Below are 24569 nucleotides of genomic sequence, written 5' to 3'. Positions count from 1 at the left end.
GAGAGAGAGAGAGAGAGAGAGAGAGAGAGAGAGAGAGAGAGAGAGAGAGAGAGAGAGAGAGAGAGAGAGAGAGAGAGAGAGAGAGAGAGAGAGAGAGAGAGAGAGAGAGAGAGAGAGAGAGAGAGAGAGAGTATAAATGGGCAGGAGATTTTCTCGTAAACATGTTTCATTAAAAGTGATTGTCAGTTCAGCGTTGATCATTTTCTTTAGGATGTTCTCTTTTTGTCTCAGGAGTGTCTTATTCTCTTTAGGGAGTTTGTTGATGGTATCCCCGTAGGATATCATCTGCGTAGCCAGATCGCGATTTCGGGTAAAAGACCCTACGGAAGCCCTTAAGAAAAAGCTGAACAAATTCATCACCATGAGCAACATCAACAGCGAGACCATCAGAATCAACAAGGTCTCTGGTGAATATGGTATGGGCTACTGCTATGGCACTGTGAAGACACATAAACCAGGAAACAAACTTAGGCCCATCATGTCACAAATCCCGACACCGACTTATCGCGAAGAAACTCTGCAAAATCCTTACACCATACGTCCCAACAACATATAGCCTGAACTCAGCAACAGACTTCCTCGACATCCTGAAGAGCAACAACTCAAGAGGAATCATCGCTTCACTGGACGTTGAATCACTCTTCACGAATGTCCCTGTCGAACGCACCATCAACTACATCGTTCAGCGAGTGTACCATGACGACAGCACCCCACCGCTCGACATCCCAGAAGCAGCTCTACGTGGCCTACTTCAATGCTGCACCAAAGAAGCACCATTCACCTGTCCACGGGGTCAAAAATACCAGCAAATCGATGGCGTCGCTATGGGCTCTCCATTGGGAGTGCTTCTATCAAATTTCTTCATGGGCTGCATTGAAGATGAAGTTTTCAAAACAATAAACAAGCGGGACATCTACTGCCGATACATCGATGACATCTTCATCAAAACGAAGAAAGAAGAAGACATGGAAGACATACGTACCTGCCTACAAGAGATCTCAGGACTTAAGTTCACAATAGAAAGAAGCGCCACCCAGAACCAGGAAAACTTCTCCACAAACGTCTATGTAAAACCGACGAACAATGGCCAGTGTCTCAACGGTAGAAGCGAGTGCCCTCAGCGATACAAAGACTCTACCATTGCCGCCTACATCAGAAGAGCTATCACCCACTGCAGCACGTGGAAAGAAGTCCATGGAGAAATAAGCAGATCAACCAATGTACTCCTCAGCAACGGATTCAACACCAACGACATTGAAAAACAAGTTAAGAACACTTCTCCACAAACTACAAAGAAGATGAGCGTATAGTGCGCCAAATCGTCAAGAAAAACGTCACTCCCACCAACCCAGAAAAGGAAATAAGCCTCACCATCTACTACAGAAGTAAGAAGACCAGCCACCTCCTACTACGAAACAGCCCAGCAGTCGACAAAAAGAATACTCAACAGTCACATGTTGTATAGAGGTTCACTTGCAACCAAGGGAACTGTGCAGCCCTTCAATCAACCTATATCGGCATGACGACACTGAGATTAAGCAGACGACTCAGCTATCACCTTGCATCAGGAGCGCCCAAGACCCACACTGAGCAAGTACATAAGACGAAACTTACAAGAAAAACTCTGGAAGAAAATACCGAAATAATTACAACATGCAACGACTACAGACGCCTGCCCATCTTAGAAGCGTTGTACATCAAGGATATGGAGCCAAATCTTAACATCCAACAACAAGATCTGCAGGCTCTTCCAAGCATGAGGAAAGGTGTCCAGCCAGCAACGCTCAGCCAATCAGGAGCCGAGGCAGCGAGGAACCCCGGGGAGCCAGCCGTATAAAGGCAGCCCCGCGCGGACACCCAGTCATTCTCCTCTCACACCTTGAGATGGACACACTCACTCCCAACGCCACTGAAGAAGGGTCCAGGACCCGAAATCGCGATCTGGCTACTCAGATGATATCCTACGGGGATACCATCAACAAACTCCCTAAAGAGAATTAGACACTCCTTAGACAAAAAGAGAACATCTTAAAGAATATATATATATATATATATATATATATATATATATATATATATATATATATATATATATATATATATATATATATATATATATATATATATATAAATATAAATATATATATATATATATATATATATATATATATATATATATATATATATATATATATATATATATATATATATATATATATATATATATATATATATATATATATATATATATATATATATATATATATATATATATATATATATATATATATATATATATATATATATATATATATATATATATATATACAGTAAAACCCCAATTATCCGAAAGCGGATTATCCGAAAAAACGGATTATCCGAAATTGATCTGGATAATGCAATTAAAAAAATTTTTTTTCTATACTAAAACGTTAAAAAACATCAAAAATAAATAAAAGTAACTACATATGTACTATATTAACACATTTAAAATTGATAAGAACAGTTAAAATGAATATGCTTTCTAATACGTATTGGCGAAATAGCTTGTAACGAATAGATCAATGTATTAGACAAAAAAATTAAACAAACTCTCAACAACACCACGTCTGCACCTTCGCCCCAGCAAGGACGTAGGTGCGGCGAACGAACAAACTACTGCACGACTACTCTCACACCGTACTCTCAAGACAACGACACAAACACGACTCCCCTCTCCACTCCATGCCACATTCCCCTTCCAACATACGAGTTGCGCGATAATATGAGTCATCATACTGTGTCTCCACCTGCACGATGCATCAAGGTCACACTTGCAAGCTTGCACAACCATTCACAATCGCACTCTGCAACATTCACAATTCAGATCTGCAACGCTCACAAGTATCAACATACACTGGTCCAGACAAGGAGACACACAGACAAACATACAATAAAACATTTACATCACATGTTTTAAGCGTACTACTTTGGTTTCATTGTTTACATCGTCAGTCGGCGGCAGTCGCGTCACACACTTCACACTGGGCAGTCGCATCGCATTCTACCTGTGCTTCGACCTCACTTCTGTCTACATCACCATGCCGAAAGAAACCGGGAAAAGGAAGAAAGTCGTCCTTACCATACAGCAGAACACAATGCCGACGATCAAAATGGCGGCGATCAAAATGGCGGCCATAAATCCGGATTATCCGAAAAATCGGCTTATCCGAAAGAGGCTTCCCTTCCATTTCGGATAATCGGGTTTTACTGTATATATATATATATATATATATATAAATATATATATATATATATATATATATATATATATATATATATATATATATATATATATATATATATATATACAGTCGTCCCTCAAATAGTACGGTTTCCAATAGTACGGTTTCGGTTTTATACGAATCGTCATAGAAGAGTTTTTTAGGATTTTTAAATTTCCCGCTCGTCGCACTCCCACCCACGCACATATCCCCAATCCATGTGTGTGCACAACATTAGGAACACTTGTTTTGCCACAATGAAACCTTTCACTGTCTGTGTGTGTGCATAACCTGAGCTGCGCTTCTCCATTACCACATAACATGAACATGGGACCCAAGAGATAAGCCAAAACACTTGTTGAAAGCACCCCAAAACATTAAAAAAAGTTCTTTACTCTGCAGAAGAATTCAGATTTAGGAGAAGGTACGTTTTGGCATACCAAGTGAATCCGGGTTCCGCTTGGCTCAGCTTCTACTCGCCGGCCAAAGTTGTCAGTTATGCATTTTCTGCTGTAGTGTTACCGCGCCTAGCAACGGAGTCATCCAGGCAGCGCTCCCTCATTGATTGATAGTTTATTGTTGCAAGGGACAGCGAACGAGCCTTGTCATACACTCACACTCTCGTTTACTCTCTACCACACTTTCTATTGCTCTCAAAATCATACTTGAAAAAAGATACGAAACGGTAATTGTGGAGAATGACTCCGCGCCTCCAAAATACGACATTACGCCTCCATATTATGTAGACATTGTACTGTGACAGCAGCAAAAAGTGCATACCTAGCAACTTGTGCCCGCGGGTAACAGCCGAGCCAGGCGGGACCCGGATCCCATAGGAGTGATCAGGAGCATTTCAGGGGGGGGCACTAATTCTAAACGGATTTTCGTATAGTTCGGGGGTCCTGGGTCCCTAACCCCCATATTATTTGAGGGACGACTGTATATATATATATATATATATATATATATATATATATATATATATATATATATATATATATATATATATATATATACAGTATATATAAACTATACCAAGGGACGGGACGGCACCTTGTGGGCCGCGGCATGGGTAAGCCACAAGCGTACGGGGGTAGGTAACTGCAGAGCACTTATGGGCGACGGTGAATGGAATGAAGCTATTTTCCTTGTTACTGGGGTCATTTTGAAGGGATTTAGCCAATGAAAAAATTTACTCCCAGTGCGGTACTGGGGGCCACTTTTGTATCACATAGGGCGGTACGCTACAGGTTAACATCCCCGGGTAACTCATTATAGAGCCGCGGGGCACTCTTCTCAAATGCTCTGAAACCCGGTTCCAGGTTGACCCTGGGCTCATAGAGTCTGTGCTGTTCTGCACTGTGTCTCACTGACATGGCAGAGTCCAATGAAAATCCTGTAGTAAATTTCTCATATATCCAGGTTTACTAAGTCGCTTTGCCTGGTAAGTCAAGACACATATTTTGTAGACTATTCGTGCCTTAATGGGCAGCCAATGCAAGTCTATAAGTGCAAGTGTTATTCTCTCACGGGGGGCAGAGCCTTCATTAGCCTTGCAGCTCTGTTCATGACAAGGTGTAGTTTCTTCAGCAGATATTAGGAAGGCCATAATAAAGTTAATTACTACATGGCTACACTCTTCAAAAAAGATTGTGTTAACTGTAGAGGTGGTGGCGTCGCCCTTTACATCAAAAACTATTTGCAACCCGCTGACAGAACACCAAGAGACTAACGTTGAACATATGTGTGTGCGAGTAAACATTGCAAAATTCAGTCTTAATATATCTGTCACATACAGGCCTCCGGGGCAATCACTCGAAGAAGATGTTGAAATGTACAGCGTTTTAACCCGTGCATTGTTTAGTACGTACATATACGTACCTCTTAGGGAAGTGTTTAGTACGTATATATACGCAAGCTCTTCTGAGGGCTTATACGCCCTTTATTTTTGTTTGTGTATGTAACATTGTTCATTGACAGTAAAGAGGAATAATTTGACAAGTCTTCGTATTTTTAAATGGATGTTAAAGGGCCTTTCTGTACATTTGTCCGCATTCCAACAAAAATCATCATACAAGAAGGTAAGTTACTTTCTTGTAGGTAATTACTCCTTGATTCTGTAATCAGTAAGGCATGTGGAATAGTAAATTATGGTTCAGAGTAATCGGAAATGAAAACTTATCGTCGGAAGCATCATAGTGTTTTCTTGAACTTTGTGAGCTACGGTTGTGGTAGAGACGGCCTTGAAGCGAGCGGTGTTGCCTGATCCAGTCATTTTCTTGTACTTACAATTCCTGTTTATTTTTTGAGGTTTTTGTGAGTAAAGCAGTACTTAAACATTACTTACGCTTTAGGGTTGTGAGAAGTGTTTATAATGGAAAGAATTTAGGCTCTAAAAATATTTAAAGATAAATTTCCCTTTTCCGGTGTGACATCGTTAGCTCTGAGACGCAGAAAAATAAGACAACGAACAATCTAGGGGTCCATTCCTCGCATATAAATAATATATATATATATATATATATATATATATATATATATATATATATATATATATATATATATATATATATATATATATATATATATATATATATATATATATATATATATATATATATATATATATATATATATATATATATATATATATATATATATATATATATATATATATATATATATATATATATATATATATATATATATATATATATTTATATATATATATATATATATATCAAATAATTTATAATTTTTTTTAACATTTTTATGGGCAAATAAAAAAGAAATACGAAAAAAGTGCAACCTGGCATGACTGCTATCGATGACAAAAGGCGACACTGTACGGGTTAAGGCAGTCACTTAATAAGAGCGACTCCCTGATATTAAGACACTTTAATCTCCCCCATATCGACTGGGTGACACTGTCAGGCACAGAAGGTGAGTCACATGGAATGATCGAATTTTTAGAAGGAAATTACCGAAGCCAAATGGTTTCTTAACCAACTCAACAAAATAACATACTTGACCTTGTTATAGCGACCTAAGATAGCCTAGTCAGTAATGTCACAGTAGGAGAACACCTTGGTTCTTGCGATCATAGATTAGTGTGCGTCGATATCAGAGTTCAATCAACAGTGACTGAAAATAAAGAAAAGGTGATAAATTTCAAGAGGTAATTTCGTAGAAATCCGACAAATAATACAGGTGACGACAACATAGAGGAAGCCTGGCTAAACTTTAAGGATTATTTACTCACTCAGCAGAACACTTTTGTCCAGTGTGTGAGAAGCGAAGTAACACTAATAAAAGCCCACCTTGGAATAATAGTGAAATTAAACACTCGATTAAGGAGAGAAAATTGCTTTGCAGGCTAAAGAAAGAACAAAGCACGCCTGAAAACATTAGACTTTATCATGAAGCCAGGCGGCGAGTGAAAAGATTAGTATGTCAGGCAAAGTGTAGATATGAAGAAAACATTAGACTTTATCATGAAGCCAGGCGGCGAGTGAAAAGATTAGTATGTCAGGCAAAGTGTAGATATGAAGAAAACATTGCAGCCAACTGTAAAAATAATCCGAAACCCTTCTTCAGTTATATGAACAATAGGAAGGCGATCAGAAGTGGAATTGGACCTTCAACAAACAGTGACGGTGCACAAGTGTCTGACAGCCAACACATTGCAAACCTCTTAAACAATTATTTTTCTAGGATGTTTAACCCCTTCAACACGAGGACGCGTATACTGTGTCCTTGCGTGCCCCGTACCATATCCAAGGATGCACGTACTGCGTACTGGCTCGCTTTAGCCAATATACAAGTTATTTTATCTCTATATTTATGCTTACATCTCAAAATTATCAAATAATTTATGTTTCTTTATGTGCACCATTTAATTCTTCATGTTTTCATATATAACACATGATGATTATGTTGAGTTTATGGCTGAAAACTTGTTATAATCAATAGCGACATTTGAAATTTGGCGCACGCGGTGATCTCAGATACAGTGCGGGGCGCTGTTTTGGCCCGGCAGTAGTGAAGGGGTTAATACAAGCAGTCTCCCACCACTACCACCAACACCAGTGATGACAACAGTGCTAACCTAAATCTCGAGCATGCATTGCCAAACTTTGTAGTAACTATCAATGAAGTCATTAAAGTTCTCGAATCCCTTCAAACTAATAAAAGTCCCGGACCCGACGAATATATCCTATACTGCTTAAAGAAACAAAGATTGAAATTCTCCTCCCTCACAATTTTTTAATGTCCTTGCGACAAGGCATCGTCCCTTCGGATTGGAAAAAGGCTAACGTGACACTGATTTTTAAGAAGGGAGACAGAAAAATACCAGGTAATTATAGGCCCGTTAGTCTAACTTCAGTTGTAGGTAAGCTGCTCAAGAGCATAATTAGAGAAAATTGTGAGTTACCTTGAAAGCCACTCATTAATTTGGGATTCACAACATGGCTTCCGTAACAAAAGATCCTGCCTGTCAAACCTATTGACCTTTTATAATGACCTCTTCTCAGTTTATGACGTAACCAAATCATTGGACGTAGTCTATCTTGATTTCCAGAAAGCGTTTGATAAAGTCCCACATCATAAATTACTTTATGAATTAAAGCAAATAGGTATTGACGGTCAAGTAAACCAATGGATCGTGAATTGGTTGAGCAACAGACAACAAAGAGTGGTGATTGACGGATTTAACTCAGAGTGGGCGCCGGTCACTAGTGGCGTCCCTCAGGGCTCGGTTCTTGGCCCAGTGCTCTTCATTATTTACATCAACGATGTGGATGTTGGACTCAAAAATTGCATTAGTAAATTTGCAGACAACACAAAGATTGGTAACTTGATTCTTACTGACGAAGACAGGCAAAGCCTCCAAGAGGATTTGCACAAAATTTCAGCTTGATCTGATCTGATCTGATCTCCGCCCCCCCAGAAAATCTCGAGTGTATGTGGATAGTGGGTACAGAACTGACTCGCTAATAATGTGCTGCAACTATAATACAGAATGTGTCGTCGGCTGTAGGCATATGCAGGTGCAGGCGCGGATACGGGAGTGGGAAGCCAGATGGCCCGGGCCCCCCCGAAAAAAATATTAGGATAACTAAAATATTTGAAACACCCATGAATTGAGAAAACATAAAATATATTTAAGATACCCCTAAAAAGCTAGAGAGCTGGGGAGTGAAGCCGGCCGCCACTAGATAGCTCTGGACGCTGTCCTCCAAACTTTAAAAAAATCCTCCTCCATAGGTTCCTTGGGCTTTACTATCCGGAGACGGGATGCTCAGGCAAGATTTTTTTTTTTTTTTTCGGTGTCTGATGTAATTTTTCACTCTCCTGCAGGGCCAGGGCACAACGGGCACATGCCCAGGGCCTCGTGCTCTTATGGGCCCCACACTCATCTAACAATCTATATACTCGCACAGGGCTGCAGTACGCCGTACCCAGGGGGGTGGGTCGGACGACCCCCCCCCCCCCATCTGCTAATATGTCCACTTTCTAGGAGTCAAAACGAAAACTGGTACCTTCCTGTTGCATTTCTGGAGAGCTCAGGATTTTTTTTATATTCAGTATTTCAGTGACAGAATCGTATATTGAATATTATAGAGCAAGATTTAAAGGCCTAGGAAAAAATCTGTGACCTCATTCCTCACATGCAAGCAGAAAGTGAGTTTTAGTGCAGGCCACTGCCATCATTTGGCACTTTGAAGAGGAAATAAGGGAAGACTTCCTTGCCTTTGTGCATGCCTATGACCTCACCGGTAAAGGTTTAGCCTGGCTCCTTTTGCGCACCGTTGAAGACCTCGGATTGGACATGGCCAAGTGCAGGGGACTTGGTTTCGATGGAGCAAGTGCCATGATGGGAAAATTCAAAGGGTGTGCCGCAGTACTCATGAAGAAGGACACCCTGGCCAAGCCAAGCCACTGCTTTAACCACCGGCAGAATCTAGTACTGACGAAGGCGTGTGACGTCAAGGAAGTGAAGATCGCTCCTCAAACACTGACCGAGGTGTACAACTTCGTTCATTCTTGGAATATGCGCTCTCTCTGCTTCACAGAGGTTGTCAACCTCACCTCGGCCAGGCGCAAAAAGCTTGTTCCCTGTGCCCCACCAGGTGGATTGAGAGGCATGACGCAGTGCTGGTTTTCGTTGAATTTCTGCCTGTCATCGCTGTTTTTCTAGAGGAAGAACTTGACGCCACCGCTGGGCTCCTTCTCATCGCCATACGTGTTCCCCGCTTTATCGTTGGACAGGTTGCAGTGGAGTGTATATTGGCGGCTTTTGGCGCATACTCTCGAGCCGAGCCGAACTCTTCAGAGAAAAGATGGCGACCTAGTGTCAGCCTGTGCCACGATTCGTGGCATCAAGACCATTTTTGCCAAGTTCAGAGCAGATGCGGAGAATCATTTCCACGACGTGTTCATGAAAGCGGAAGAGTTTTTGGTCGAGGTGGGGTCATCGCATGACACCATCCCTGTGCCACGACTCTGTGGACGACAGACCCAGCGATTAAATGTTACGTGCGAGAATGCTGAGGAGTACTACCGCCGGGCGGTGTACATTCCGTTCGTGGACCACGTCTTGGCTGAGTTGAAGAGTCGGTTCGGCGACGACACAGTGCCTATCGTACTTCAGCTCAAGCAACTCCTCAAAGGCCCCGAAATGGATGTTGCGGCTGTGCTTCAAGCGGCAAAGCTCTATGAGCTCGACATCGAATCCCTGACACTCATGAAGGCGGAAGCGGAGCGCTGGGCCTTATCTGTTCCGGTCGTCCAAACTATCAAAGAAGCCCAGGCACACACCAGCACCAGCATGTTCCCCAATCTCGCCATTCTCTTGAAAACTGTTGACACTTCCAGTCTCCAACGCGGAAACCGAAAGGTCTTTCTCAGCATTGAAAAGGCTGAAAACCTATCTGAAGAGTACAGTCGGCCAAGAGCGCCTGAACGGACCTACCCTCCTCTGTGTCCACTATGATATCCCCATTTCAGTCGAGAGTGATGAACAAATTCGGCGAAAAAAAACGCCAACTACTCTTTGCTTAGTGAGGCACTTGTTTAATACTTGGGAATTTGTAAATATATTTCTTAAGATCAGCCAATCCTTGCAAATGTGTTACCTCAGTCTCATGTAAAAGAAGCCCTATAAGAATTCCTTTTTATCTTCAGCTGTGTCTAATTTTACATATTAACTCTTTTTTGTAAAGGTTAGGTTTGTAATTTATATATGACCTGTATTATGATCACCCTTGCTGCTTACATATCGAAACTAACTAGTTTTCTTCGAATGCTCGTATGGTGATGATTTCTACCTGTTCAGATCTGCCTTTTCACTGGTCAGATGTACAATTTGAATTGTTTCTTGTTATTGCTTGCCAGCTTAAATATTGATTGCACTTCAAATATATATATATATATATATATATATATATATATATATATCTATATATATATATATATATATATATATATATATATATATATATATATATATATATATATATATATCCTCAAGTAAAATGAATGAAGTTATGGATGAGAATGGAAAGATGTTGAAAGATGGGGAAGCTGTGAAAGAGAGATGGAGATAATATTTCTAAAACTTAATGAATTTTGAGGATGGACGTCCAGCAGCCGTAACAACAGCAGTTTTGAGTAGAGGTAGAGGAGGAGTACATAAAGAAAGAAGTATAACATATGAAGAAGTAAATCAGGCAATAAAAAGATAAAAAAATGGAAAGGCAGCAGGAATTGATGGAATCACAGCAGAAATGTTGAAGTGTGGAGGAAATGTAGTTGTTAAATGGATGGTCAAGATATGTGAAGTAGCATGGGAGGGTGCCAGCAGACTGGACGAAAGCCATCATTATCCCAGTTTACAAAGGGAAGGGCAGGAGAGGGGAATGTGGGAGCTATAGAGGTATAAGTCTCCTGAGTATACCCGGAAAGGTATATGGAAAAGTCATAATAGAGAGGGTGCAAAGAATTACAGAAGAGAAAATCAGTGAAGAGCAAGGAGGCTTCAGGAAGGGAAGGGGATGTGTGGATCAGATATTTGCCTTCAGGATGGTAGAAAAAAAAATAATAGCAAAAGGAAAGAAACTATACGCTGCCTTCATGGATTTGGAAAAAGCTTATGACAGAGTCGATTGGATTGCATTGTGGGATGTTTTAAGGATTTATTGTGTGGGAGGAAAACTGCTTAGTGCAATAAAGTCTTTCTATGAGGATGCATCTGCATGTGTCAAAATTAATGGAGAAACAAGTGAACATTTTGAGATAGAAGTGGGCTTAAGACAAGGGTGTGTCATGTCACCATGGTTGTTCAATATTTATATGGATGGTGTTATTAGAGAAATGAAGGGCAAAGTTGGGGAAGTTGGAGTAAGACTGTTCGATGAGGGAAGGAAGTGGGTACTGAATTCGATACTGTTTGCTGATGACACGGTGCTCATTGCAGAAAATGAAGGTGACCTACAAAATTTGGTCAGTGTTTTTGATAGTGTCTGTAAAAGGAGAAAGCTGAAAGTAAATGTCAACAAAAGTAAAGTGATGGTTTGTGAGCGAAGTAGAATGAGGTTGTAGATTTTGTATGCCCATATAGAGTGGGAATTGAATGTGAAAAAGAATGCAAAATAATTTTGAATGGTGAAAAAATGGAGGAGGTCTATGAGTTTAAGTACCTTGGATCAGTTATGTGTAAGCATGGTGGTACGGAGGGAGAGATAAGAGAAAGGGCATTGCAAGGAAGAAGGGTGGTAGGGTCTTTGGGACGAATCATGAATGGCAGAAGTGTGAGCATGGAGGTAAAGAGGGATTTGAGAAATACAATAATAGTACCAACCTTCACATATGCAAGTGAAACATGGGCCTGGAATGAAAGTCAGAGGTCTAGAGTGCAGGCAGTGGAAATGAGTTATTTGAGGAGTGCTTGTGGTGTGAGTAGAATGGATGGAATGAGTAATGAAAGTGTGTACGAGCATTTTGGAATGTGTCACGGGGGTGAAGGGAAGAAGTGTGGAGTGGTGGAAGAAGTGAAGCGACAGACTTTAAAGTGGTTTGGCCACATGGAGCGAGTGGAGGAGAGTAAGATGACCAGAAGGGTGTATGTGAGTGAAATAGAGGGAGGGAATGCTAGAGGACGACCTCCAGTGAAATGGAGGGATAGGGTGCAAGAGTACATTGGGGAGAGGGGGGAAAGATCTTTGAGAAACTTTGAGCAGGCAAGGAGGGAGTGTCTGGATAGAGAAAGTTGGAAGCTCTTCTGCCGTGGCCATCCCCTGGTGGGAACTCCTAGGAACAGGCGTCAATGAAATGATGATGAATGATGATGATAAATATATATATACAGTAAAACCCCGATTATCCGAAATGGAAGGGGGGAAGCCTCTTTCGGATAAGCCGATTTTTCGGATAATCCGGATTTATGGCCGCCATTTTGATCGCCGCCAGTTTGATCGTCGGCATTGTGTTCTGCTGTATGGTAAGGACGACTTTCTTCCTTTTCCCGGTTTCTTTCGGCATGGTGATGTAGACAGAAGTGAGGTCGAAGCACAGGTAGAACGCGAGGCGACTGCCCAGTGTGAAGTGTGTGACGTGACTGCCGCCGACTGACGATGTAAACAATGAAACCAAACAAACACACGCTACGCTAAACAAAGTAGTACGCTTAAAACATGTGATGTAAATGTTTTATTGTATGTTTGTCTGTGTGTCTCCTTGTCTGGACCAGTGTATGTTGATGCTTGTGAGCGTTGCAGATCTGAATTGTGAATGTTGCAGAGTGCGATTGTGAATGGCTGTGCAAGCTTGCAAGTGTGACCTTGATGCATCGTGCAGGTGGAGACACAGTATGATGACTCATATTATCGCGCAACTCGTATGTTGGAAGGGGAATGTGGCATGGAGTGGAGAGGGGAGTCGTGTTTGTGTCGCTGTCTTGAGAGTACGGTGTGAGAGTAGTCGTGCAGTAGTTTGTTCGTTCGCCGCACCTACGTCCTTGCTGGGCGAAGAAGGTCTTGGACGTGTGTTGAGAGTTTGTTTAATGTTTTTTGTCTAATACATTGATCTATTCGTTACAAGCTATTTCGGCAATACGTATTAGAAAGCATATTCATTTTAACTGTTCTTATCAATTTTAAATGTGTTAATATAGTACATATGTAGTTACTTTTATTTATTTTTGTTTCTCTAACGCTGTAATATTTTTCTTAGCCTCTGATAAACTATCTAAACACCCTCCTCTTCATTAAACCTCCTTTTTTTTATTTCGCTTCCTCTGTAAATTTCTCTACCTCACAAATTTCTAATACAAATATTTCAGCGGTAGAAAATTTACAGAAAAAAAGCCTAATAAATAAAAAGAGGTTGTATATAGTTAATCCATTTGCTAAGAAAAATATTTCCACGGTTGAGAAATTTACAGAAGAACCGTAATAAATAAAGTGAGTTACATACTATTCCTGTATTTTTCCTTTTCTTTCCTTTTCGTCTTCGTTTTACTCGTGTTTTCCTCTTAAAAGACAGTTAAGAAAAAACATATCGGACGGTTTTGGTGTTCAGGACGTTTATAATTCTTGGCCGGACTAAAGAAAAAAAGAAAAATAGATCTTTGTCATACTGGATTACAGTACGTACGGTGAATAAAAGTGATATATATATATATATATATATATATATATATATATATATATATATATATATATATATATATATATATATATATATATATATATATATATATATATATATATATATATATATATATATATATATATATATATATATATATATATATATATATATATATATATATATATATATATATATATATATATATATATATATATATATATATACATATATATATATTATATATATATATATATATATATATATATATATATATATATATATATATATATATATATATATATATATATATACACACACTATCCTCTTCCTTCAACCTCCCTTTATGTATTAGGCTATTTATTCTGAAAATTTCTCTACTGCTGCAATATTTTGTGTGTGTGTGTGTGTGTGTGTGTGTGTGTGTGTGTGTGTGTAAGTTAAATATGGCGGGATGTGAACGTAGATTTATATTTTGATAATTTCAGAAAGAGAGAGAGAGATATATATATATATATATATATATATATATATATATATATATATATATATATATATATATATATATATATATATATATATATATATATATATATATATATATATATATATATATATATATATATATATATATATATATATATATATATATAGAGTATATATATATCTGATGGTCGGCCCAGCCCGTTCTGGCGCAGGCGAGTGTTTATAGTGGCGCCATCCTGCATTGGCTCATGCTGCCCTCCCGGAGCTCATCTTTAATCCTAGAATCTAGAGGATCATCGTTACCTTTGTAACCAAAGTACCGATAATCGCAACTTTTTACCACCTCTCAAATAAAAAAAAAAAAAAAAAAAGCGTTGTCTCCTCCCTACACGTGGCGCCCGGTGTTGTGTGAAAAAAACTTTGGCGTATGAAATATGTGAAAAAAACTTCGGCGTATGAAATATGTGAAAAAAACTTTGGCGTATGAAATATGTGAAAAAAACTTTGGCGTATGAAATATGTGAAAAAAACTTCGGCGTATGAAATATGTGAAAAAAACTTTGGCGTATGAAATATGTGAAAAAAACTTCGGCGTATGAAATATGTGAAAAAAACTTTGGCGTATGAAATATCTTCAGTGAAGAGATTTCATACTTAGGTCATCAACATTAAAACACTAGCTTATATTTTTATGTTAGACTCAAAAATCAATATATCAAAGAGAAAAATCATTTAACTTTGCCCCGAAAATGATTATTCACTGCCTCAAAGTTGATATTTCATATTCGTTTTTGAGCATGCCATGGTATTGAAGGCACCCGGTGTTGTGTTGTTTGGTGTCCCATCGTGGCGCTTTTGTTTACAAACACTGGTCTCTCGTGAACTGTTCAGACCAGTAAGCGTAGCCCTGTACAGTCTCACAAAGCTTGCTAACACATTGAGAGTCGTTGCTGGAGGGCTGAATCAGATATACAGTGCCACCATCCTCGCTGTTTCTAGGACGACACTCTGTACATATAAATACAACTCGTACAGAGTGTCGTTCTAGAAACAGCGGGATGGTGGTACTATGTCTGATTCAACCTTCAACAACTCTAATTACGGCTAAAAGCTTTGTGAGACTGTACAGGTCTACGCTTGCTGGTCTGAGCATGCGCAGTTCACGAGAGACCAGTGTTTACAAACAAAGGCACCAGCCTTTGACGGCGGGGACGCCAAATAACACAACACGGTTCAGGCGTTTCCAGCATTACCGTCCATAGGTACGTGTCAACGTGTGGTTTTCAGGTTTTGTAAGTTTTCTAAAATACTGATCATGAAAATTTGAATTCGTCTATGATTTTTTGTTTGAAATATCAATATAGTATCGTTTTCGCCTATCGGACTTATCGCTAACTAGTATCGGAATTGTGGATTTATATCGGGTATCGGTTATCGCCTATGTTTGTGTCTCCAGTTAACGAATATCGGTTATCACCGATACGGTTTCCCATTATCGGTTATCGGGAATAAGGATTTCTGTTATCGTGCCCAGCTCTGCTTACTGGTGACCTTGACTCCAGTTGTGACTTGTCTTGTACCGCCGCGCCGTCACGCCCCGCTAAGCCTCAACCCTCCACACCCCGAGTCGCCCCATCTTGCTACTTCCCGCTCCTTCCCGTCACTGCCACGTTCCGTTATGGCGCTTTTGAGCTTTTCCTGACATAGCTTTGAGCATTGTACCCTCATCCTCAGCGTGATCACCCACGCTGCTGCACACCTCTCCATCACACTCCGCTCGACACATACTGCCCCACCACCCTGCCCCTTCTTGAACCTGGGAGGGGATGATCCCACCAGGTAATGGCGAGAAGGCAGCAGAGGGCTTCAGCGGCTCAGGGCTGAACAAAGTGGCCGGGAAGGGAGGAAAGGACGGTGTTTTGGGGTCTTGGGTCGTGTTTAGGGAAAATGTGGGAGTTTTGTCCTCCAGCAGCCTGGCTCTGCCGCGTGCTCCCTTGCTTCCCTTATACTCCTTGTCGTCGTTCCTCTCCTCCTCCTCCTCCTTTTCCTTCTCCTCCTCCTCCTCCTTTTCCTTCTCCTCCTCCTCCTCCTCCTCCTCCTCCACCGTCCGTTTTATTTCTGTTTCGTCACTCTTCTTGCGAATGTTTTTTTTGTCATGATCAGAGCCTGGTTCCTCCTCCTCATATTCTGACGTTCTGAGCCAATCCCATACCTCTGCCTCGCCTGAGCCTGCCTCCACCCTTACTGTTCCTTCCGTCCAATCTACCACCCTTCCTACCTCATCCCCCGCTCTCTCTTCCTCTCCCTCCACCACCTTAGACTCCTCCCCTATCCTCATCACCACTAGATCTTCCCCTTCCACCTCCAACACGATCTCTGCCTCGCCTGAGCCCGCTTCCATCCTTACCACTCCTTCTACCCCATCCACCTCCCTTCCTACCTCATCCACCTCCATCCACAGTACCACACCCACTTTTCCCTTCCTCTCCCTCCCTCCTTGATAAAAACAGAAATAATGAGAGGTTGGATAAGGATAGGAGGGTGTGGATAGTGTGGATGGGTAGAGGAAAGGTGGATCTATAAGTGGGTGCAAGGACGTGGAGGATGAATGAGAGGAAGGTGGAGAAAAGTGGACGTAAACTCTAAAGAAAAAAAATGTTGTCAGAAAAAGATTTAGATGAGAAAATACTTTGATAAAAGTGTGGATAGCAGGAGGCCGGATAAGGACAGGAAGGTGTGGATAGTGTATTATGATTTTTGTAAGTAATTTTGTAAGTAGGTATGATTTTTTTTTCATTTTCCTCTCTCTCTCTCTCTCTCTCTCTCTCTCTCTCTCTCTCTCTCTCTCTCTCTCTCTCTCTCTCTCTCTCTCTCTCTCTCTCTCTCTCTCTCTCCCACGCATTTTTTTTTCCTCCGTTCTCTCTATATTGTCATTTCTTCCTCCTCCTCCTCCTCCTCCTCCTCCTCCTCCTATTCCTCTTCCATTCTTCTTGTACTAGTTCTTCTTCTTCTTCTTCTTCTTCTTCTTCTTCTTCTTCTTCTTCTTCTTCTTCTTCTTCTTCTTCGAGAGAGAGAGAGAGAGAGAGTGAAATGTCGGCCATCTTGCATATTTTTTCTCTTTCATTTGCACATTCTCTCTCTCTCTCTCTCTCTCTCTCTCTCTCTCTCTCTCTCTCTCTCTCTCTCTCTCTCTCTCTCTCTCTCTCTCTCTCTCTCTCTCTCTCTCTCTCTCTCTCTCTCTCTCTCTCGTCCGTCGTACGAAACACAGTACCTCAGTGATTTCAACAAAACAGTAGAAAGTGATCCATAGAAATCGCATAGGCCTTGATAAAAACAAGAATAACACAAAAACGGATAAGGATAGAAGGATGTGGATATTGTGGATGGAAAGAGGAATGATGGGGCAATAAGTAGATGAAAGGCGGTGGAGGGGGAGTGGAGGGAAGGTGGAGAAAAGTGGAACTAAACTCGAAAGAAAAAAATATAGGTTATCAGAAAAAGGTTTAAAAGAGAGAAAATACCTTGATAAAAGTGGAGATAACAAAAGAATGGATAGAGATAGAAGGATGTGGATAGTGTGGATGAAGAGAGGAAGGATGGGGCTTTAAGTGGATAAAAGGCAGTGGAGGAGAAATGAGTGGAAAGTGGAGAAAAGTGGAACTAAACTCGAAAGAAAAAATATAGGTTATCAGAAAAAGATTTAAAAGAGAGAAAATACCTTGATAAAAGTGGAGATAACAAAAGAATGGATAGAGATAGAAGGATGTGGATAGTGTGGTTGGAAAGAGGAAAGATGAGGCTATAATTGCTTTGGAAGGAGGTGAAGGAGGAGTGGAGGCAAGGTGGAGAAAAATTGAGGTAAAATGGAGAGTAAAAAAATTCTGAAGTCATGGATTATTTTTCTCCTCCTCCTCCTCCTCCTCCTCCTACTACTACTACTACTACTACTACTACTACTACTATTACACCTTCTGCTACTACTACTATTACTACAACTGCCACTTTCCCTACTACTGAGGCATAAAAGTGAAAATTTACCACTAGAACGAGAAAGGTGAAAGGAATACCTGAAGCTGATTGGCTGGGAGGGGAAGGGGGCGGAGCTTAGACTCAAGACCGACGCTGATTGGCTGAGAGGAAACGTGTTATGATTCTCGTGTTTATTACTACTACTACTACTACTACTACTACTACTACTACTACTACTTCTATGACCATTCCTTCTCCTACTACGAGAATCAGCGCCCTCACAAACCTACCATTCCTCCCCTCACAAGCCCTACTTCTACAACCGACCTACTGCCACCACCACTACTTATAACACTACGAATTCTACTTTACAGCCTTGCAAGTGACTTCAGCGGCTCTCTGTCCCCCGCCTGCTGTTCCTATCAACTGTAAAGTGGAAGATGCTGGAGAAACTGCTACTTATACGTGTGATGAAGGCTACACGTTATTCGGGTAAGTAGTTTTAGTAGTGGATTTATAAGTAGTAGTCGTAGTAGGTATGTGGTTGAAGTAGGGCTTGTAGGGTGTTGAACAGGGGGTTTATAAGTGTTCTAAGTGTCGTGGTGATAGTGAAAAGTGTCTAGGAGTAGTTATAGTAGTAGTAGTAGTAGTAGTAGTAGTAGTAGTAGTATTGATATAATTGACACTCTCTCTCTCTCTCTCTCTCTCTCTCTCTCTCTCTCTCTCTCTCTCTCTCTCTCTCTCTCTCTCTCTCTCTCTCTCTCTCTCTCCTCCTCCTCCTCCTTCTCCTCTTCCTCTTCCTGTCCCATTCAGAATTAATTTACATAAAGAATTCCAATGTTATTATTATTATTATTATTATTATTATTATTATTATTATTATTATTATTATTATTTTTATTTTTTATTTTTTTCTTTAACAGACCTTCCACGCGATCTTGCAACTCCGCTGGGATCTGGGATGGGAACCTACCGATTTGTGGTAAGTCACTATTTCATTTCTCTTTCAACCATGATTTCTACCAGTCTACCACAATCTACCGGGCTCTAACCACCACTCAGACCTTCTACCAGCATCCCTCTACTAGTCTACCAAATTTCAACCATCCAGCTGTACGAATTCAACCCAAAAAATCAACTTTTTCAAATCTTTTTCAACCCAGAACCTCAAATTTTCATCCAAATCCTACATTTCAACCGCGATTTCTACCACCGCACCCCAATCTACCAGGGTCTAACCACCACCCAAGCATACTACCAACATCCTTCTACTAGTCTACCAAATTTCAACCATCCACCATTCTTTTATCACCCCAAAAAATACAACTTATTCAAAACATTTCAACTCTGTAACCCCAAATTTCCACCCAAATCCTACATTTCAACCGCAATTTCTACCACGCCACCCCAATCTACCAGGGCCTAACCACCACCCAAGCATACTACCAACATCCCTCTACCACTCCAACAAAATTCAACCATCCACCATTCTTTATCACCACCAAAACCACCAATTTTGCAAAACTTTTTCAACTCTGTAACCCCAAATTTCCACCCAAATCCTACATTTCAACCGCGATTTCTACCACCGCACCCCAATCTACCAGGGTCTAACCACCACCGAAGCATACTACCAACATCCCTCTACCACTCCACCAAAACTCAACCATCCACCACTTTTTTATCACCCAAAAAAATACAACTTATTCAAAACATTTCAACTCTGTAACCCCAAATTTCCACCCAAATCCTACATTTCAACCGCAATTTCTACCACGCCACCCCAATCTACCAGGCTCTAACCACCACCCAACCATGCCCCACAGCTACCAACATCGCCTACCTTCGACCGGCCAACCAGAGCTCAACCACAAGGGGGGCAGAGCCATTCAAGGCCAACGATGGGATAAACTCACATTTGCACGAAGGAAATCAGTGTGTCGTTACCCAGGCTGAGACATCCCCGTGGTGGAAGGTCGACCTACTACAAGAATACACGGTTGTTGTGGTTGTCGTCACTACAAGGGCGTGCTGTGGTAGGTGTTAAGTGGTTAAGTGGTCATAAGTAGCTGTGGTAGTACCAGTAGTAGTAGTAGTTCAAATTCTAACCCCCCCCCCTCTCTCTCTCTTACTTAACAGACTCGCCCGCACTTATGAACTTGGAAATTCGGGTTGGAAATTCACTTGACATTCAGAAGAACAGGCTATGTGCGTGGGAGCCTGGAAAAGTGGGTAAGTATAAGTAATTGTAGTAGTAGTAGTAGTAGTAGTAGTAGTAGTAGTAGTAGTAGTAGTAGTAGTAGTAGTAGTAGTAGTAATAGTAGTAGTAGTAGTAGTAGTAGTAGTAGTAGTAGGAGGAGGAAGAGGAGGAGGAGGAGGAAAAGGAAGGAGGGGGAGAGAGAGAGAGAGAGAGACAGGATGCTTCCAAGGTAAACCAGTTCTCTCTCTCTCTCTCTCTCTCTCTCTCTCTCTCTCTCTCTCTCTCTCTCTCTCTCTCTCTCTCTCTCTCTCTCTCTCTCTCTCTCTCTCTCTCTCTCTCTCTCTCTCTCTCTCTCTCTCTCTCTCTCCATCTATCTATCTTTCTATCTATCTATCTATTTACAGAGGAAGGGAGTAATGTCAAATTCGAATGCGCTCTACCGCTGAAGGGCAGATATGTCATATTGCAAACGGCCGGTCGAGAAAGTGAGCTATCTCTCTGCGAGGTGGAGGTCTACAGCACGGAAGGTAAGCAAGCCACATCCTACCACCCTCCCTCTACCAGTCTACCAAGTTTCGACCAGCCACCATTACGGATTCGACCAAAAAACTTACTCTGAACAAAACTTTTTTCAACTTTTTCAGACACACCTTTGCATTCGACCGCGATTTCTACCACTCTGCTACACTCGACCAGGCGCTAACCACCACACAAGTCTGCTACCACCATCCTTCTACCAGTCTACCAAGTTTCAACCAGCCACCATTACGGATTCGACCAAAAAACTTACTCTGAACAAAACTTTTTCAATTTGTTAACCTCGATTTTTCAGACACACCTTTGCATTCTACCACGATTTCTACCACTCTGCCACATTCGACCAGGTGCTAACCACCACACAACTCTACTACCATTATCCCTCTACCAGTCTACCAAAGCTCAACCATCCACCATTGCAAATTCAACCAAAAAACTCGACTTTTTCAAAGTTTTTTCAACTTGGTAATCTCGATTTTTCAGACACACCTTTGCATTCGACCACGATTTCTACCACTTCCACAATCGACCAGGCGCTAACTACCACTGGAGCACACTACCAGAATCCCTCTACTGGTCTACCAAAATTCGACCGGCCAACACACACACACACACACACATCTGGGAAAGGTACACACACCTCTTTAGTTTTCCCATTTTTCTCCATTATTCTCAAAGGTATTTTAATTTCCTTGGTATGGTTGTAAAGCTTAATAAATTCTCTATCTACCATTCTATGTCCACCATTACCATACCTTGCACCATAACTGAGAAATGGGGTCATGAACTTAGGGCGCTATTTCGAACACATCATTTTTCCCTCACACACACCTTCAGATTTTCCCATTTTTCTCCATTATTCTCAAAGGTATTTTAATTTCCTTGGTATGGTTGTAAAGCTTAATAAATTCCCTATCTACCATTACCTGTCCACCATTACCATACCTTGCACCATAACTGAGAAATGGGGTCATGAACTTAGGGCGCTATTTCGAACACATAATTTTTCCCTCACACACCTCTTCAGTTTTTCCCATTTTTCTCCATTATTCTCAAAGGTATTTTAATTTCCTTGGTATGGTTATAAAGTTTAATAAATTCCCTATCTACCATTCCCTGTTCACCATTACCATACCTTGCACCATAACTGAGAAATATGACCATAAACGTAGGGCGCCATTTCTAACACATCATTTTTCCCTCACACACCTCTTCAGTTTTTACCATTTTTTTCCATTATTATCAAAGGTATTTTAATTTCCTTGATGTGGTTGTAAAGCTTAATAAATTCCCTATCTACCATTCCCTGTCCACTATTACCATACCTTGCACCATAACTGAGAAATGGGGCCATAAACTCAGGGCACAACTCGGAACACAACATTTTTCCCTCACACACCTCTTCAGTTTTTTACATTTTTCTCTATTATTATCAAAGGTATTTTAATTTCCTTAGAATGGTTGTAAAGCCCATTAAATTCCCCATCTACCATTCCCTGTCCACCATTACCATACCTTGCACCATAAATGAGAAATGGGGTCATGAACTTACGGCGCCATTTCGAACACACCATTTTTCCCTCACACACCTCTTCAGTTTTTCCCATTTTTCTCCATTATCATCAAAGGTATTTTAATTTCCTTGATGTGGTTGTAAAGCTTAATAAATTCCCTATCTACCATTCCCTGTCCACTATTACCATACCTTGCACCATAACTGAGAAATGGGGTCATGAACTTAGGGTACCATTAGAAATATTACTTATCTACAGAGTTCGCGAAAGAGCGATGTTCTGCTACAGCTGATATCAAGACCATTGGGGTATTTAACAAGACCTGCTATCAATTCAACGTAAGTACTACCACTACTACTACTACTATAACTACTACTACTACTACTACTACTACTACTACTACTACTACTATAACCACTGGTACTATTTATTTTTTACAGGTAGACGATGGTAGCTCATTTGACTCCGCGCGGGACCTCCCACCCTTCTGTCTCGCGCTCTATCTCTCCGGATCTCGCTCACTCGCTCACCGCCGTGACTCACCTCTGAGTTAGAGCGACGAGAGACAGCTTTGAAAGGAGACCTGGTGTGGATCGGGCTGAGGAGAGACCCGGGATTTATTTCGCGGACATGGCGTTGGGTGGACGGTAAGCCAGAGAGAGAGAGAGAGAGAGAGACTGTGTAATCATTTCCATTTCAATCATAACACCAAATATGAGAAGTGATCAAAAGTGAGCTATCTCTAATCTTTAAATCACCTCTAACACTATTTTGACTATGACCATTCGATTCCTCACCCTCGAGAACCTACTATTCGCTACCTCACATGACTACCATCTACTAACCACCTACTACCACTACCACTACTACCAAAACTACCACTCTTAGAACCTTAACACTATGACCATTCGATTCCTCACCCTCGAGAACCTACTATTCGCTACCTCACATGACTACCATCTACTAACCACCTACTACCACTACCACTACCACTACTACCAAAACTACCACTCCTAGAACCTTAACACTATGACCATTCGATTCCTCACCCTCGAGAACCTACTATTCGCTACCTCACATGACTACCATCTACTAACCACCTACTACCACTACCACTACTATCAAAACTACCACTCCTAGAACCTCACCACTATGACCATTCGATTCCTCACCCTCGAGAACCTACTATTCGCTACCTCACATGACTACCATCTACTAACCACCTACTACCACTACCACTACCACTACTATCAAAACTACCACTCCTAGAACCTCACCACTATGACCATTCGATTCCTCACCCTTGAGAACCTACTATTCACTACCTCACATGACTACCATCTACTAACCACCTACTACCACTACCACTACTACTACTACCAAAACTACCACTCCTAGAACCTTACCACTATGACCATTCGATTCCTCACCCTCGAGAACCTACTATTCGGTACCTTACATGACAATCATCTACTAACCACCTACTACCACTACCACTACTACCAAAACTACCACTCCTAGAACCTTACCACTATGACCATTCGATTCCTCACCCTCGAGAACCTACTATTCACTACCTCACATGACTACCATCTACTAACCACCTACTACCACTACTACTACTACTACCACAACTACCACTTTTCAGGTACTGTAGTGACTGAGCCGAAGTGGGGGAAACAGCAACCAAACAACTACAACGGCAAGCAGGACTGTGTGGCGCTGGATCGTGGTAGAAAATGGTTGTGGAACGATGTTGGTTGTGAGCTGGACTACCTACCATATATCTGCATGTCTGGTAGGTAATAGTGGTAGTTGTAGTAGTAGTAATAGTAGTAGTAGGGTTAAATAGTATGAAATAGTAGGTTTATGAGTGTCCTAAATATCATGGTGATAGTTAGAGTAGTCCCAGAGTAGTAGTAGTAGTAGTAGTAGTAGTAGTAGTAGTAG

At 41.0% G+C, this 24569-nt stretch overlaps 1 pseudogene; it reads left to right on the top strand.

Moving 5' to 3' along the window:
• The first annotated feature begins 361 nt into the window (after positions 1 to 361).
• The window catches only part of LOC126991888 (CUB and sushi domain-containing protein 3-like), a 29738-nt pseudogene continuing 5530 nt past the window's right edge, over positions 362 to 24569 (top strand).

Source organism: Eriocheir sinensis, unplaced genomic scaffold (genome assembly GCF_024679095.1).
Source record: "Eriocheir sinensis breed Jianghai 21 unplaced genomic scaffold, ASM2467909v1 Scaffold357, whole genome shotgun sequence".
Taxonomy (NCBI): domain Eukaryota; kingdom Metazoa; phylum Arthropoda; class Malacostraca; order Decapoda; family Varunidae; genus Eriocheir; species Eriocheir sinensis.
Note: the sequence above shows the minus strand (reverse complement) of the source record. Positions and strands in the feature narration are given on the sequence as shown.